Below are 19439 nucleotides of genomic sequence, written 5' to 3' on the forward strand. Positions count from 1 at the left end.
GTAATTTATTAACTATAGGTATCTTGTTATAGCTGTAGAATGTAATTTACTTAGATGCATACTTTATACTTGAAATTTAATCCTCAGAGTGATCCTAGAAATTAGATACAATTTCATCCCTATATTCAGAAGGGTAAGATGAAACTTACACTTAGACACATGCACTACATACATTTATGTAACATAATCACTCTATTAATATAAATATATTTACAATCTTAGATAACATTAAAAAGGACACATTTTCCTCCTCTCATTGTTCTGCTTTGACTTCAGGTTAATTAAACATTTAACAGACTTATGGACTTGGGGAGAGGGGAGGAGAGGGTGAGATGTATGAATAGAGTAACATGGAAACTTACATTACCATATGTAAAATAGATAGTCAACGGGAATTTGCTATATGTCTCAGGAAACTCAAACAGGGGCTGTGTATCAGCCTAGAGGGGTGGGATGGGGAGGAAGATGGGAGGGAGGTTCAAGACGGAGGAGATATATGTATACCTATGGCTGATTCATGTTGAAGTTTGACAGAAAACAACAAAATTCTATAAAGCAATTATCCTTCAATTAAAAAATAAATAAATTTTTAAAAATTAATGGCCTCATATCAATGTACCATTTTCATAATATTGTACACTCTAATTATTTCTAATATTTTTAAATTTGAAACAGAGAGAATGCATCTAAAAGCATCCTCTCTGTTTTGAATTTTGGGCTTCTAGTTGTAATTTTAGAGTTATTTCCTGGAATTAGCTTTCCTGAGTAGAGCATTTGAATTTCTGCATAAGAATTCTTTTGAAAAGAATATACCAATTTACCATAGAAACAGTAACATAGCTATGGTCCTATGGACTTAATGATAACAACTATATTTATTTGGTTAGAGTAAAACCAGTGCTGGGATATTGTTTTAAATATGCATTTCTTTGATCATTCACAAGGGTGATTTACTATTTGCCTTTCATATGTTCACTGCCTGTTTATCTTTCAAAATTCACCACCAATCGTGAGCTATCTATTTAATCTTTTTCTACGTTTGATAGTATTTTCAAAGAGGAAAAAATAAATTTAAAAAAGCAAACAAACAAATAAAACTGTTCCACTAGTACACATTCGGAGTTTCCATGATGCCAGTTTTCTAACTGACTAGGCTTAAATGGGTTAAATGTATGGAACAATGTGTTTTACTAGAGAAACATTCAGATTCTTAGAGCAGGCCTTGTTTTTGTTTAGTCACGTCCAACTCCTTGTGACCCCATGGACTGCAGAGCACCAGGCTTCACCATCCTTCACTATTGCCTGGAGTTTGCTTAAACTGATGCCCTTTGAGTCAGTGATGTCATCCAACCATCTTATTCTCTGTCACTGCCATCTCTTCCTGCCCTCAATCTTTCCCAGCATCAGTGTCTTTTCCAATGAGTCAACTTTTAGCATTTCAGATCCATTTATATAAACAATATTTAGCACTGACTGATTCCTATATGATCAAAATGGCATTCTTATGATTTTGGCCTCTCCTGTGTGTGACACTCACACCATGTGTTGCTTTCTGCCAGGATCATTGTTCTCAACTTTCCTGCAACTGGAACAGATCTCAGCATATCAGATCTCCACCAATACTTTCTCTCTCTCTTTTCTTTTTTTTTGTAAATACTTATTCATTATCCTCCTCCTTAGAAGAAAAGCTATGACAAACCCATTATTAAAAAGCAGAAACATTACTTTGCCAACAAAAGGCCCATATAGTCAAAGCTGTGGTTTTTCCAGTAGTCATGCATGGATGTGAGGGTTGGACCATAAAGAAGGCTGAGCAGTGAAGAATTGATACTTTCAAACATGGTGCTAGAAAAGACTCTTGAGAGTCTCTTGGATAGCAAGGAGATCCAACTAGTCAACCCTAAAGGAAATCAACCCTGAATATTCATTGGAAGGACTGATGCTGAAGATGAAACTTCAATACTTTGGCCACCTGGTGTGAAGAGCTGACTCATCGGAAAAGATCCTGATGCTGGGAAAGACTGAAGGCAGGAGGAGAAGGGTACTAGAGAGACGAGATGGTTGGATGGCATCACCAACTCAATGGACATGAATTTGAACAAACTCCAGGAGATGGTGAAGGACAGGGAAGATTGGCATGCTGCAGTCGGATCAGACATGACTTAGCAACTGAACAATAGCAATCTCAGTATTCAGTTAATCTTTCTAAAAGGCAGACAATTTAAGCCAATAGAGAAAAAATTATTCTGCTACAGCAATTATAGATCCACACTTCAAAACACTTTAAATAACCTAGAACTTTGCTTTGCAGCACACACAAAATTTAACTCTCAATATATCATGGATCTAAATGTGAAACAATTAGCCTTTAAAACAAAATATATCAGATTTTTTTTGTGACCCTAGTTTAAGATATTATTTCTTACAATTCAAAAACATGCATAATTTAAAACTGATAAATTCAATTTCATTTAATTTGAAAACTTCTTCCCTCAAAAGATACTATTGAGAAAATTAAAAGGCAAGTCAACAATTGGAGAAATTTTAACAGATATATATCTAATAAAAAATATTTTACTAACATGTACAAAGAATCCTCTCAATGCAATAATAATAAAAATGTCAATTTGCATATATACTTCATATAAGAAGGCATATCAGTGGCCTATAAGCATATGAAAAATCATTGCAAATCATTAGTCATCAGGAAAATCTAAACTAAAACCTCAATGTGATTCTTCTACACATTTATTAAAATGGATAAAATTTAGGTGAATGGCAATATTATGCATTGGCAATGACATGAACCAACTGAAATGTATATATACATTGCTGTTGGGAATATATAATTGTAGAAACACTTTGAAAAGAGTTTAGGAATTTCTTAAATGTTAGACACATACTTATACAACCTATAAATCATACTGTTGAATTTTCAGGGAGAGGAATCGATATCTTAGATCAGACAATTAAAATATGTCAACTCAAAGAATTGGTCATAACTATTTATACTGGCTGTATTCATAATACTCTAAAATTGGAAACACATTAAATGTACTTCAACTGGTAAATATTAAAAAGTAAATTGTAATATATAGTGGAATTCTGCTCAGAAATCAACATGAAAATTTACTGCTATACCCAGAAACATGGATGAATCTCAAAATATTATGCTGAAGTGAAATAAGCCAGACATAATAGAGACACTGTATGATTCCATTGATACAGACAATCAGAAGACAAATATAACTATAGTGACATTTAGGAGACTTAGCAGTTGCCTAAGATAGCAAGTAGAGATTCCAAGTGGCAAAGAACACATGGAAGTTTTAGGGAGTGGTGGAAGTGTCCTGTTTCTTGACTGTGATGGTGATTTACTACACACTTGAAATGGATGTGTTTATTACATATTAATTTCACTCAATAAATTTGATAATATCAATTTCTTAAATTTCCAGAAGGCAGAGATAAAAGACTCCTCTCCCATTTCATGCCTAGTTGGCTTCTATATAAATCTATAACTAGATTTTTGAACAAATCTTCTGTGTCTTTCTGTATCTTCCCCTTGGCCCTCATCCCTATGTCTAGATTGTTAACCTACCTCAACTTTCTCTTTGGGTAGTTTATTCTACAAAATCTTCTTACTCTGTTTTTGGGTCAAACAAAGTTTAACTTCGGGTTTCTGGATCTGCAGTAATCACCTGGCACTTAAATGTTATTCTCTCCCTCTGGGTGATTCCTAATTCAACTTCCTGTAGGCTTTCAGGTTTTCACAACTCCTATTGTTATGTTAAAAAGACATTAGCTCAGTTAAATAGAAAGAAGTGTGCTCATCTTCTCCTTCCAGAACACCAAAATTGCAACTACCTGCTGAACAAGCATGAAGGGGAGGACGTTGTAACCCACCAAAAAAACATACCCACATCCAAGGACAAAGGAGAAGCCGTAATGAGACAGTACGAGGAGTGCAATCATGTTAAAATCAAATCCCATACCCAATGGATGGGCGACCCAAAAACTGGAAAACAGTAATGCCAAAGAAGTTCTCACACTTTTGCAAAGGTTCCTGGCCCCACATCAGTTTTTTCAGTTAGGAATCCCCACGGAATCTGACTTTGAAGAACAGAGGGATTTGATTATAGAACTTCCTCATGACTAAGAGAAGCAGAGACTCTTGGAGGGTACAAACAAAACTATGTGCACATCAGGACTCAGGGGAAAGAAGCAGTGACCCCACAAGAGAACCTGCCTGTGAGTGTTTGAGGGTTTCCTGTGGAGGTGTCAGTCAGCCGTGGCCTGCTGTGGGGACAGTTCAGTTCAGTCGCTCAGTCGTGTCCAACTCTTCACGACTCCATGAACCACAGCACGCCAGGCCTCCCTGTCCATCACCAACTCCTGGAGTTCACTCAGACTCATGCCCATCGAGTCGGTGATGCCATCCAGCCATCTCATCCTCTGTCGTCCCCTTCTCCACCTGCCCTCAATCTTTCCCAGCATCAGGGTCTTTCAAATGAGTCAGCTCTTCACATCAGGTGGCCAAAGTATTGGAGTTTCAGCTTCAACATCAGTCCTTCCAATGTGCACCCAGGACTGATCTCCTTTAGAATAGACTGGTTGGATCTCCTTGAAGTCTAAGGGACTCTAAAGAGTCTTCTCCAACACCACAGCTCAAAAGCATCAATTCTTCCTTGCTCAGCTTACTTTATAGTCCAACTCACACATCCATACATGACTACTGGAAAAACCATAATCTTGACTAGATGGACCTTTGCTGGCAAAGTAATGTCTCTGCTTTTTAATATGCTCTCTAGGTTGGTCATTGGAGAAGGCGATGGCACCCCACTCCAGTACTCTTGCCTGGAAAATTCCATGGATGGAGAAGCCTGGCAGGCTGCAGTGCATGGGGTCACAAAGAGTCGGACACGACTGAGCGACTTCACTTTCACTTTTCACTCTCATGCATTGGAGAAGGAAATGGCAACCCACTCCAGTGTTCTTGCCTGGAGAATCTCAGGGACTGGGAGCCTGGTGGGCTGCCGTCTATAGCGTCGCACAGAGTCGGACATGACTGAAGCGACTTAGCAGCAGCAGCAGGTTGGTCATAAATTTTCTTCCAAGGAGTAAGTGTCTTTTAATTTCATGGCTGCAATCACCACCTGCAGTGATTTTGGAGCCCAGAAAAATAAAGTCAGCCACTGTTTCCACTGTTTCCCCATCTATATGCCATGAAGTGATGGGACTGGGTGCCATGATCTTAATTTTCTGAATGTTGAGCTTTAAGCCAACTTTTTCACTCTTCTCTTTGACTTTCATCAAGAGGCTCTTGAGTTCTTCACTTTCTGCCATAAGGGTGGTGTCATCCGCATATCTGAGGTTATTGATAATTCTCCCAGCAATCTTGATTCCAGCTTGTGCTTCTTCCAGTCCAGCGTTTCTCATGATGTATTCTGCATATAAGTTAAATAAGCAGGATGACAATACACAGCCTTGATGTACTCCTTTTCCTATTTGGAACCAAATAGTGTGAGGACAGGGGCAATGGTAACAACAATCCTGAGAGGCACATGTTGGCATAAGTCCTCTTGGAGTTCACCTTCAGCCCTATCATAGAGCCTGTGGACTCCAGGACTGGGCTGCCTTGGGCCAAACAACTAGTAGACAGGGAGAACAGCCCTAGCCATCAGCAGAAAATTGGATTAAAGATTTGCTGAGCATGGCCCTGACCACCAGAGCAAGACCCAGTTTTCTCCACAGCTAGCCCCTCCCATCAGGAAGCTTACGGAAGCTTCTTATCCACATCCATCAGACAGAAGAAGCAAGAACTACATCCCACGGCCTCCAGAACAAAAACCATAATCACAGAAAGCTAACCGAAATGATCACATGTATCACAGCCTTGTGTAACTCAATGAAGCTATGAGCCATGCCATGTGGGGCCACCCAAGATGGACGAGTTGTAGTAGAAAGTTCTGACAAAACATGGTCCACTGAAGAAGGAAATGGCAAACTACCCCAGTATTCTTGCCTCAAGAACCCCATGAACAGTATTAAAATATCTGTACCTTAATTGGGGATAGGGCAGGTGATACCTAATCTGTCTAGCAGAAACCTGGAGGATGGGTACGAATTTTTCAGTTTTAGGGAATGGGAGGTGGGGAGATCATATAAGCCATCAATGTGATAAGGCTTTAAGCAGTGTTTGGTACTCTATCTACTATAAACAAATAAAGGATAGAATTTTTAAAAAATACTCAAGAGAGTCTGCAACATTCTTTCTAGAAAAACCTACATAATAGATTTTGTTGTAGGATTTTTAAAAATGCTATCTCTATTTAGGGGCTTCCCAGGTGGTTTGGGTGCTTACCTGATAGCTCAGTTAATAAAGAATCCACCTGCAATGCAGGAGACCCCGGTTCAATTCCTGAGTCAGGAAGATCCACTGGAGAAAGGATAGGCTATCCTCTCCAGTATTCTTGGGCTTCCCTTGTGGCCCAGGTGGTAAAGAAACTGGCTGCAATGTGGGAGACCTGGGTTTGATCCCTGAGTTGGGAAGGTCCCCTGGAGAAGGGAAAGATACCCACTCCAGTATTCTGGCCTGGAGAATTCCATGACCTGTGTAAGGTCACAGAGTCACAAAAAGTCAGAGAGGACTGAAGGACTTTCACTCTCACTTTTCAGGTGCTTTGGTGGTAAAGAATCTACCTGCCAATGGAGAAAACTCAAACTCAATCCCTGGGTCAGGAAGATCCCTTGAGAAGGAAATGGCAACCCACTCTTGGCTGGAAAATCCCATGGACCGAGGAGCCTGGTGGGTTACTGTCCATGGGGTTGCAAAAGAGTCAGACACCTTAGCAACCTAAACAACATGTCTATTTAAAATTTAATTTCCAAAATTGTTCATATTTTATAATTTATGTAAAGTAGATATTTATAGTCATTCATGACCTGAGGAAGATTACATTTCTGAGATGTGAATCAGAGCTTTGTAGTTTACAATGCCATAAAGGAGAAGATTAACCATAATGCCATAGCTGAGAAGAAATATTTTTATTTTTTGTATCTCTCTGTTCACGATTAAAATCCATAATAGAGCATATGTTGAGGGAAGATTATGTTAGGAGCCAATCCTCTTTCTCTATTAGCATAATAAGAGGATATGTTTCTCTAGTGAGAGGCATTCTCCCCAATAATATCATATAACATGAGAATCAGGAGTAATTTTCTATCAAAGAAAATCAATATATTAAGCAAGAGAATGGATGCTGAGGCCCTCACTAAAAATTGCTAAACAGCCACAACAGAGATCACAGGATAAGTAAACCTTTTCCACTCCCCATTTGGGAGTTAGCTCAGTATTCTATGTAATATAAAAGCCAACCAACACTAAATATGTTCAGGGAGAACAGTCTTATGACAGGTAGACACGTTTACCAGCTATTATGATTTACCTTTGCCTCTACTGCTTTCTGAAACTTTCCATTTTAAAAGAGGTCATTTACAAAACTTAGTCCTGGTTGATATGCCAGAACAATAATAAAATGATTAAACCATATCTCCCATGATCATGGGTTGGGAGTGTTTTTTCTCTGAATCACCAAACTGTACAGGCAAACATACAGCTTTCTAACTTGATACATGAACAGAGGCATGGATTTCTCACAATGAATTATAATATTAAATACAGTGGCTATTTAAAAGGAAAGGAAAATGATACTGACACAACATGCATTGATCACGATATTTGAAGGTCTCTTCATCCTACTTAAATTTGCACAGTAAAATAAACCCCAAAGAGGTCTGAGGTCTCGAGAATTCTGCTTTGCTTTAAAGATAATTGACAGTTGCTATTGAATATTATTATTTAACTTATTTTTATTTTTGTTTTAATTGAGTTTTAGTTGATCTATCATTACTATGATGTCAACTATTTAAAATAAATATTGAAGGATGACATATATCTCTTGATTCTGGAAGAATCACACACACACAGAGCACACAGCTTACTGTTCCAGTGCAAGGATTCCAAGATATAGTTGCCTGTATAAATAATCTCATTTGATTTACAAGGGCAACTGCTGCCAAATTTTCTGATCTTGATGAATTACAAAATGAGGCAGTGAGTGGGAGATAAGTTTATTGTAAGAAATGTTCCGTCACACTCCAAATTTTGGAAATTCTGCTATAAGTTTCAGAATTAGGAGATAAAATTACTCTAGTGATTTTACCAAAGGAATTAATTGCCATGCCTGATAGCAAATAGCATTGAAAATTTTTCAGAGAATCATTTCTCTGCTCATTAGCATCTTCAAAGTGAATTAGCTCACAGCCACTTGAATGGAATGCTACAGTGCATTCTCACTATGGCATACAAAGATCAAGGTTTCCTATTTTTGGTGTCATGCATTATTAACTGATTCAGAGAATAAGTCAGAAGAATTCATTCATATGTTTCCCTTCTCATCATTTTAGAGATGCCTAAGGGAAAAATGCATGACTCCCAAGTCACTTGACTCATTGAAGACATACTGTAATTTATGTGTTAGAGTGCCAACAAATTCCACTGCAAACTAGCAGAAAGAAAAACCTTCATGTGTATATGTGTGTCTGTGTGTGTTTATTTTTTGCTTTATTTTAAGACAGTGGGCTGAAAATTCCAGAATCAAAAGATATATGTCATCCTTCAATTACTTTCCTCTTAACTTCCTTGTCTGACCAAGGAGGTGGTTAAAACACATGGTGATTGATGACTCCCTTTCAGCACAATATATCACTGCTCTTCCCAGACATTTCCAGGGGTGAGTAGAAATCTTGCATGTGTAGTCCAACCTAAGGGAATGATTGAATCATTTGGAAGAGACTTAGAAATGTATAGAGGTGCCATAACTGATATAAAGTGAAGGGGATGTGCTGCCATTTTCTGAAAGAGACCTGATTGTGCAAACTTTCAGCCACACCATTTATGTGTTTGAGAGAAGCTGTGATAAAGAAAAAAGTAATGGTTTTCTGCAAAAAAAGATGATCAGAACTGATAGCACTTCTATTTTATAAAGGATAATTGGCTTATGTTAGAAAGCATGTCAAGTCACTTTCATAATTAGACTGGGAAATGACTTCTTTCTGCCAGAGGATTTGTGCCAGTGACTTGAATTCATACTTCTGGCCACTATTCATCCATCCTACATGAAGAATTCAAGCAATGCTGATCACTGTTCTGTGATTATTAGTGACTCATCCTAGACTTCTCAGAAGTGCTTAACCTTGAAAAATAAAGTTAGCAAAGTGTGACATAAAAGCAATATTCCATAAAGACCAAAATAGTGGCACCTAAAATGGTACAATCTGGCTGAAATAATCCAAAGTGAAATTTAGGCATGCATCAACCTCCTTGGTTTAGTGCTTCATCTCTGGTGTATATTTGTAAATAGATAAATGTAGACATGCTTTCTGAGTGAGTGACATAGGTGTCTAATTTTTCCATTCTTTTAAAGAATATCTTTCAGATGGGAATTCTCTCTTTCAATGGTCAAAGCTTTGACTCTGATATGTACACTTTTTAATATTTTGCACAGGAACATCTCCAAAATGTAGTTAAATTCATTTAGCTGTAATGGAAGAGAATAAGTTTTTATCTGAATCCCTTTTATACAGATTCAGTACATCACTTGAAATTGGTTTTGCAGTGAGTTCTTTTCATTTTGTTTTTAATAAAATAACTAGTTTAAGATCACCTAACTGGAAAACACAAAAGTAATAATTTTGTTAAATATATATAGATTTTTTTTTCTTACAGAAATAAGCAGGTAGTATTTTACATGGTATATACTGCTACAATCAAAAGAGAAATTCCTCTTGTAACTTACTCTCTACTTTGAAATCCAACAGACTCAAATTAGAGCCAAGAACTGGCCATCCCCAAAGTCTAATTCATACTAACTGAACTTCACTTAAACCTGTGGTAAAAAATCATAATACTTTCAGATGACACCAGTCCCAGACTCCAAATTTTGGAAAAAACATCAATGACCTTGAGCAATTATGAATCACCCAGATGATCAAAGTCCTGTGTGTGTGTGTGTGTGTGTGTGTGTGTGTCTGTGTGTGTGTGTACCTAAAAATGAACAACTGGCAGAAAATTAGGGAAGTTTGAGTTAGACTGATTATTTTTTCATAGGTGTGAAAAGTGGTATTATGATTGCATAAAAGAATGTCTTTGAGATCTGTTTGCCATTGTAGTTAAGGTTGAAGTGTCATTCTGACATCATCCAGTCAAATGTGGGTTTACTCATTTTGAAAAAAAGTAAAACAAAATATTAATGTTTAACAAAAAATATCAATGTGGTTATTTTTTTGTCTGATGTCTCATACAAATGATCGGTTTCTTCAGAATCAAATAAATTCAGTCATAATTTTTACTCTGATATATTCATTCAGTTCAATAAATGAATAAAGTGGATCCTGATGGATCAATGCTGCAAGTGAGTCATGAAGCAAAGCTGTGATTATTTCAAGTCTGTGTACCTGAGATTTGAAACCAAGGAAATAAAATAGCCGGAAGTGTTTAAGCTTTGCTTCATGCATTTCTTAAACTCAAAACTGAGTCTTTTTCTTGTATGCACTTCAACAGGTTAAGACTAATTTCAGAGAAATCAAAGTAAGCAGGTAGGAACAGCACTTGAGGCCTGATAGAGTCAGTAGGTTGGAATTAGTTCTGAAACCAGCATCAGTCTCTGAAGCAGAAATGAAGTCTCAGAGGCCATCGAAACAGATTCCCAGGGATACTGTTAACAAAGTCCCACAAACTGGGTGACAGAAGACAACAGAAACTTACTGTATCACAGCTATGGAGGCTAGAATTCCAAAATGAAGTGTTGGCAGACCAGCCCTTTTGTGAAAAGTGTAGGGGAATCTTTCTATGTGTCTTCCTAGCTTCTGGTAGTTTGTTGGCAATCCTTTTTCTTTTTTTTTGCTTGTAGAACTATCACTCTAATTCTTTGTATTCACATGGCATTCTCCAGTGTGTCTTCACATTTTCCCTCTGTGTGTCTATCTCTGTGTCCAAGTTTCTCCTTTCTATATTTTAACGAGGCTTATTGAATTCAGGAATTCAACCTCATTTTAACTTGGCTACTTCTCTAAAGACCCTGTTTCCAAATGAAGTCACATTCTGAGGCATGGGGGCCATGACTTAATTGTCTTTTGTGCAGGGATACAGCTCAACCCATAATAAGCACCAATTATGTTCCAAATATAATAGAGGAAAACAATAGAATCAGAAAGACTAGAGATCTCTTCAAGAAAATTAGAGATTCCAAGGGAACATTTCATGCAAAGATGGGCTTAATAAAGGACAGAAATCATATGGACCTAACAGAAGCAGAAGATATTAGGAAAAGGTGGCAAGAATACACAGAAGAACTGTACAAAAGAGATCTTCATGACCCAGACAATCACGATGTTTTGATCACTCACCTAGAGTGGGCCTTAGAAAGCATCACTACGAACAAAGCTAGTGGAGGTAATGGAATTCCGGGTTGAGCTATTTCAAATCCTTAAAGATGATGCTATGAAAGTGCTACACTAAATATGCCAGCAAATGTGGAAAACTCAGCAGTGGCCATCGGACTGGAAAAGGTCAGTTTTCATTCCAATCCCAAAGAAAAGCAATGCCAAACAATGCTCAAACTACTGCACAATAGCACTCATCTTACATGCTAGTAAAGTAATGCTCAAAATTCTCCAAGCCAAGCTTCAGCAATATGTGAACTGTGAACTTCCAGATGTTCAAGCTGGTTTTAGAAAAGGCAGAGGAACCAGGGATCAAATTGCCAACATCCACTGGATCATCAAAAAAGCAAGAGAGTTCCAGGAAAACATCTATTTCTGTTTTATTGGCTATGCCAAAGCCTTTGACTGTGTGGCAATAAACTGTGGAAAATTCTGAAAGAGATGGGAATACCAGACCACCTGAGCTGCCTCCTGAGCAATCTGTATGCAGGTTAGGAAGCAACAGTTAGAACTGGACATGGAACAACAGACTGGTGCCAAATAGGAAAAGGAGTACATCAAGGCTGTATATTGTCACCTGCTTATTTAATTTATATGCAGAGTACATCATGAGAAATGCTGGGCTGGATGAAGCACAGGCTGGAATCAAGGTTGCCAGGAGAAATATCAATAATCTCAGATATGCAGATGACACCACCCTTATGGCAGAAAATGAAGAACTAAAAAGCCTCCTGATGAAAGTGAAAGAGAAGAGTGAAAAAGTTGGCTTAAAACTCAACATTCAGAAAACTAAGATCATAGCATCTGGTCTTATCACTTCATGGCAAATAGATGGGGAAACTGTGGCTGACTTTATTTTTTTGGGCTCCAAAATCACTGCAGATGGTGACTGCAGCCATGAAATTAAGACGCTTACTCCTTGGAAGGAAAGTTATGATCAACCTAGACAGCATATTCAAAAACAGAGACATTACTTTGTCAACAAAGGTCCATCTAGTCAAAGCTATGGTTTTCCAGTGGTTATGTATGGATGTGAGAGTTGGACTATAAAGAAGGCTGAGCACTGAAGAATTGATGCTTTTGAGCTGTGGTGTTGGAGAAGACTCTTGAGAGTCCCTTGGACTGCAAGATCCAACCAGCCCTTCCTAAAGGAGATCGGTCCTGAGTGTTCATTGGAAGCACTGACGTTGAAGATAAAACTCCAATACTTTGGCCACCTCATGTGAGGAACTGACTCTTTGGAAAAGGCTCTGATGCTGGGAAATATTGAAGGCAGGAGGAGAAGGGGAAGACAGAGGATGAGATGGTTGGATGGCATCACCAACTCAATGGACATGAGTTTGGGTAAACTCCGGGAATTGATGATGGACAGGGAGGGTCCATGGGGTCACGAAGAGTTGGACATGACTGAGCGACTGAACTGAACTTAACTGATGTTCTAAATACTTTTCTAATGTTAGACATACAGTGGTGAAAAGACTGAATCATTGATGTTTAAGGATTATATGAGTTATATGAGTATTGAGTTGCAAAGAAAAACATAAAGGAGAAACGAGCATAAGGAGTGTGATCAGAGTAAAAGATATTTTATATGAGTTTTAGGAAAGGATGCTTTGAAAAGGTGACATTTTTAAAGGATTTCAAATAAATTGAAAGACTAGACATCCAAGTACCAGGTAGAAGAGTACTGTGGGAACAGAACAGACCTTGTGTTCAAATACCTTGAAATTGGACAGTACTTGGCATGGCTGAGAAACAGCAAGTAGCCTAATGTGGCTGGCAGACAAAGTGAAACAATGGTAGTTCATGGAGCCACAATTGCCAAAACATGGCCAGAGAAAGTTGAGAAAATATTCCCAGATTTAAGAAGAATGTATGACAAAATTAAATTTACATATATACTTGTGTAACTTCCCATTTTAATTCAACTATCAATCTCACCTTGTATATTGAAATCAATATAACTTCCTTTCTTGCCACTCTGTTTACTCTTTAAAATACTTCCAAAATTTTATTTCTCTAATATGCTTCACTAGCCTTAACCTAGTACAATTATTTCAATAAATCAATTTTTCTCTGACTTATTATAAATAATGTTAATTTTTCTATTTCTCTAACTTTGATAACATTTCATACTTTATCTTTTCAAATTTGAGCATTATTTGAAATTTCAGTCTGATGTGCTGGCCTTTATTTCTTTATGCTCAGTTCAATGTAAAACTCACCAAATCATACTATTTTAACATTTAGTTTTATGTGCAAAATTCTGGATTTTAAATTTTAAAACTCAAGGTCTCCTTTGTATCTGCTTATAATTCCCATTATTGGAGTAATCCAATTAGATACTTTAACATAAATTCAAACTCAAGTTGCAAAATCTCATTTTTTTCAAAGGAAAATTTAAATTTATTTCCCTAGTGATATTACAATTTATTCCGTAGATGCTATTAATTGGTCTCACCTACTTGCTATTCAATGTCACTTTGATCTTTCCATGTTTCCCTTTATTCCTTTGCTCATCAAAACCTATTAATTTCTTTATTCAAAGTACTGCTCTATCATATAAAACTTCCTATCAATTTATGCACAGGCTCATAGCAACTGCATAATATAATTTAGCATGTGAATTATCTCTGCAATACTATAAAGGATGATATTATTTTTACTTCAGAGATGAATAATATCTTTTATGTATCTATATAGTAGATAACTTACTCAAAGTTGCAGGAACCTCAAGTGGAACTCAAGTTCCTTTCAAACCCAGTGTATGTTCCCAGATAGCTTAGGCCTATATCAAAGCTGACTACTAAATTAAAGAGTAGTTAATATCAGAAGGGCTAACTTCCTCTTTGACTAACATTTGTTGTAGAGTTTAAATGTGGGAAATAAATGACCTTTCAACAACATTTCAAGCTGTCCCTTTTATGCCATTTAATCCCTATAAACTCAGTAGTAGTATGTCTTTTCATACCTTATTTTAGTAAGTTGGATATTCCCTCATTTTGTCCCTAATCTGGCTTCTGGATAGTAATTTGCCAATTTCCTTTTTTGTCTTTTTGAATAACCAATTTTGGATTACTGATTTTTTCTACAGTGCTTTAAACAGCTTTTTTGAAATATAATTGACATAAGTCACACATTTATAGTGTAAAGATTTTTTTTGTACTATGTTTACAGAGCCATACACTGACAATCAAAATATTTTCATTGTGCCAAAACGAAACACCAAATCTTTAGCTGCCACCTCCCGATTATCCCTATCTCCTCCAGTCCTAGGTAACCACGAATCTATTTTCTCTATACATTGTTGTTATTCAGTCACTAAGTCATATCTGACCCTTTGTGACCCTCATGGACTACAGCATGCCAGGCTCCTCTGTCCTTTACTATCTCCTGGAGTTTGCTCCAAGTCATGTCCACTAAGTCAGTGACACTGCCTAACCATATCATCCTCTGCTGCCCTCTTCTCCTTTTGTCGTCAATCATTCCCAGCATCAGGGTCTCTTCCAGTGGTTCAGCTCGTCTCATCAATGGCCAAAGTATTATTTTGTCTATTCTGGACATTTCATGTCAATATTTATTTCACATTCACCACTAGTACATGTGTTTTTGTGATTAAACTTCTTTCACTTAGCATAGTATTTTCAAGATTCACCCGTACTGCAGTGTGCATCAGTACTTCATTCATTTTGTATGTTTTTAAAAATATTAAGTATATATAAATTCTCTTTTATATAAGCTGAAGAACTGAGATTTTCAGAAATTATGATTTACCCAGCATCAAAGAGTAAACAGTAAATACTGAAACTGGGTTATAAAACTTAGACTGACCCAAGCTTATTCTACTTGCCTGAGCTACTTAAACATAATGATGGCTAAACAGAATTCATATAATACTCCTTGAGGAAATTATTTTTATATTCCATTTTATACCTGAATTGACTGAGACACAATGAGGTAAAATATCTTGCCCCAAATCAGATGTCTGCATAGGGTCAGAGGGTCAGAGTGACTCCAGAGACCCGGCTCACTGAAAACCCAACTTAACTGCTCAGGACAAGGACACAATGATAGAAGAAGCTACCTTTTATTGAAAAGCCAAAAGAGGCATTCAGTTTGGAGAGAAAAAGTAATGTACATGCAACAAAGAAAGAATCTAAAAAAGTAGGTAAGAAGTTAGGAGCTAAGAACTGAATGTAGGAGGGAGTACACTCCTGTTTAAAAATTTAAAACATGCTACTATGGTAAGGAGACCACAATCAACCCAGTTTCAAAGATTTTTGAACATGAATTTATGACACTATGACCATCATCTCTACCTTTTGAGAATATACAACAATTTCATTTTTTTTAATTTTCTTGAAATCTATATTTTCTGTCTCAGTTTCAGATAGATGACCTAAGCTATTTGCATAAAAACAAGGAATGAACAGATGGCTGTTTGACTAAGTATTGTCTTCTGAATGTAGATATAATCCATCATTATGTGTGGCCTTTTATAGAAGCTTCAAAAACAATACAAACTTGAAAGAAAAATATAGCCCCTGAATACAACATAGGTGTTATAATTAATGAATTAGATCAAATAGATGTTTAAAGATAGATAGATATTTTCAGAAGATACTGAGGAAAATTGGCAAGGTGCAGAAATACATGTACAGTGTGAAATTCATGTAAATTTGACCAATTCACTGAAAAATATTTGCCTGTGAATAAACATGCATGGAACAAAAGCATAAAATATGAATGGGGAAAATATACTCTATTGTCAGGTTTCTAAGTTGCATCTAGAGAAAGGCTCTGAAGAAGTATAAAGAAGACAAACTCCAAATGTATTATTATATCTCTTAAAGAAAATATTTTGAACAAATATAGGAAAAATTGAAAGATGTTAATATTTTGATAATAAACTTGAAAGAAAATGAAAATCCCTCAGTGTGTCCAATTCTTTGTGACCCCATGGACTGTATACATGGAATTCTCTACACCACAATACTGGAATGGGTAGCTGTTCTCTTCTCGAGGGAACCTTCCCACCCCAGGGATTGAACCCAGGTCTCCCACATTGTAGGCAGATTCTTTACAGCTAAGCCACAAGGGAAGCCCAAGAATACTGGAGTGAGTAGCCTATCCCTTCTTCAGAGGATCTTCCCAGCCCAGGAATATGAACCAGGCTCTCCCTGCATTGCAGGCAGATTCTTTACCAATTGAGCTGTCAGGGAAGCCCCATTGAGGTATGACCTAAACCAAACCCCTTATTTTTATAATGTTATAAATAGGAAAAAAAAAAAGACAGTCAAACAAGTATGTATACGACACATTTTCTGTAAAACTATTATGGCAAAAAATATCTGGGTAAGAAAATGTGTAAAGAATTAAATTAACACAGAGCACAGAGGGTAGAGTGTGTGAGTAAATAGATTATCTAAGACACTCAGGAAACAAGAGGGAGTCATAATTCAAATCTCAGCTATTAACTGTAATTTTACAATTACTTTGTTTTTTCTTATGGGGTTTAATTGAGGTGAGATGATAAAACTGAAAAAAATTGAAAAAAAAATCAAAAAAGACATATACTGAAAACATGTATAATTTATGTTAACCTCCAGGTTGATTATTTATACCAACATCTGTTATTTTAAAAAAGAAGCTTGTAAAGCAAATATAGATATATGTTAGCTAATTAAAATTAATATAGGCTCACTTCATATTATAGTATCTCTGCAAAAATCAAGCTAAGACATATGTAGCAACTGATATACATTAGTAAGAGTAATAATGAGAAGGAGGAGGAGACAGTGTTTCATTTCAGAAATTCAAAGCATTAGACTGCAGAGCCCAAATCCAAGAGTAGAATGCAGACATTTTATCTGGCCATCACAAATATAGGACAGTGAGGATGAAGGAAAGAGGTATGGCGCATAGAAATCTTGCATGTGGACTACAGAGAAACCATTCCTACATGGAAAGGGGGATCAAAGGAATGCATTTGCCTGGTGTTGTTCAGTCACTCAGCTGTGTCTGATTCTGCAACCCCAGGGACGGCAACATGCCATGCTTCCCTGTCCTTCACTATCTCCCAGAGTTTGCTCAAATTCATGTCCAATGAGTCAATGGTGACATCCAATCATCTCACCTCTGTTGCCCACTTCTCCTCCTGCCTTCAATCTTTCCCAGCATCAGTGTCATTTGCCTGGCTCCCTCCCATTTCTTGTCTGTCTCTGTTCAAAATTCATTCCATAGGGAATTAATTCCTCTATACTTCACAGAATCAAAACCCTCCTTTAGGGCCTCTCTGGTGGTTCTACGGTAAAGAATTTGCGTGTCGATGCAGAAGACACAGGTTCAATCCCTGATCTGGGAGGATTCCACATGCCACAAAATGACTATGCCTATGCGCCACAACTATTGAACCTGTGCTCTAGAACCTGGGAGCTGCAACTACTGGATGGAGTCCATGCTCTGCAACAAGAGATGTCACCACGAGAAGCCTGTGCACTGCAAGTAGAGAGTGACCCCGCTCTCTGCAACTAGAGAAAAGCCCGCACAGCAACAAAGACCTAGCAAAGCCAAAATTTTTTTAAAAAGCCTCCGTTAGTAGAAGCCTGACTATTATAAGGGAAAAAATGTTGGTAATGATATGGAGAAAGTGGAAGCCTTATACACTGTTGGTTGGAATGTAAAGTGGTGCAACCAGTATGGAAAACAATAGAGAGTTTTCTCAACAAAGAAAAATAGTACTACCGTGAGATTCAGCAATCCTATTTCTAAGTGTAGGCCTCCAAAACTTGAAATCAGGATCTCAAATGGATTTCTGCACTCTCATGTTCATTGCAGCATCAGTCACAATAGCCAAAATATGAAAGCAACCTAAATGTCCATCAGCAGATAAACAGAATGTAGTATACACATTCAGTGGGATATTATTCAGCCTCATCAGTTCAGTTCAGTCACTCAGTCGTGTCCCACTCTTTGTGACCCCATGAATTGCAGCACACCAGGCCTCCCTGTCCATCACCAACCCCCAGAGTTCACTCAAACTCACGTCCATCGAGTCAGTGATGCCATCCAGCCATCTCATCCTCTGTCATCCCCTTCTCCTCCTGTCCCCAATCCCTCCCAGCATCAGAGTCTTTTCCAACGAGTCAACTCTTCGCATGAGGTGGCCCAAGTACTGGAGTTTCAGCTTTAGCATCACTCCTTCCAAAGAAATCCCAGGGCTGATCTCCTTCAGAATGGACTGGTTGGATCTCCTTGCAGTCCAAGGGACCCTCAAGAGTCTTCTCCAACACCACAGTTCAAAAGCATCAATTCTTTGGCACTCAGCTTTCTTCACAGTCCAACTCTCACATCCATACATGACCACTGGAAAAACCATGCCCTTGACTAGATGCACCTTTGTTGGCAAAGTAATGTCTCTGCTTTTCAATATGCTGTCTAGGTTGGTCATAACTTTCCTTCCAAGGAGTAAGCTTCCTTTAATTTCACGGCTGCAGTCACCATCTGCAGTGATTTTGGAGCCCAAAAACATATGTTTCCATTGTTTCCCCATCTATTTCCCATGAAGTGATGGGACCAGATGCCATGATCTTCATTTTTTGAATGTTGATAAAGGGAGATAATTCTGTTATTTGTGACAACATGGATGAACTTGGAGTGCAGTATGATAAGAGAAATAAACTGGTCACAGAAAGACAAACACTGAGTGATTCCACATATATGAAGTTACTAAAATAGTCAAACCTATGGAAATAGAGTAGAAATGGTGGTTTCTAGAGGTGATTGGGAGGGGGGAAATGGGGAGTTGCTGTTCAATGGGTATAAAGTCTTAGTTATACAAGATTAATAAGTTCTAGAGATCTGCTGTACGACTTTGTGCCTAAGTATTAACAATACTGTAGATGCATTTGATACTTTTTTTAAGAGACTAGATC

The sequence above is a fragment of the Capricornis sumatraensis genome, chromosome 8 (genome assembly GCF_032405125.1).
Source record: "Capricornis sumatraensis isolate serow.1 chromosome 8, serow.2, whole genome shotgun sequence".
NCBI lineage: Eukaryota > Metazoa > Chordata > Mammalia > Artiodactyla > Bovidae > Capricornis > Capricornis sumatraensis.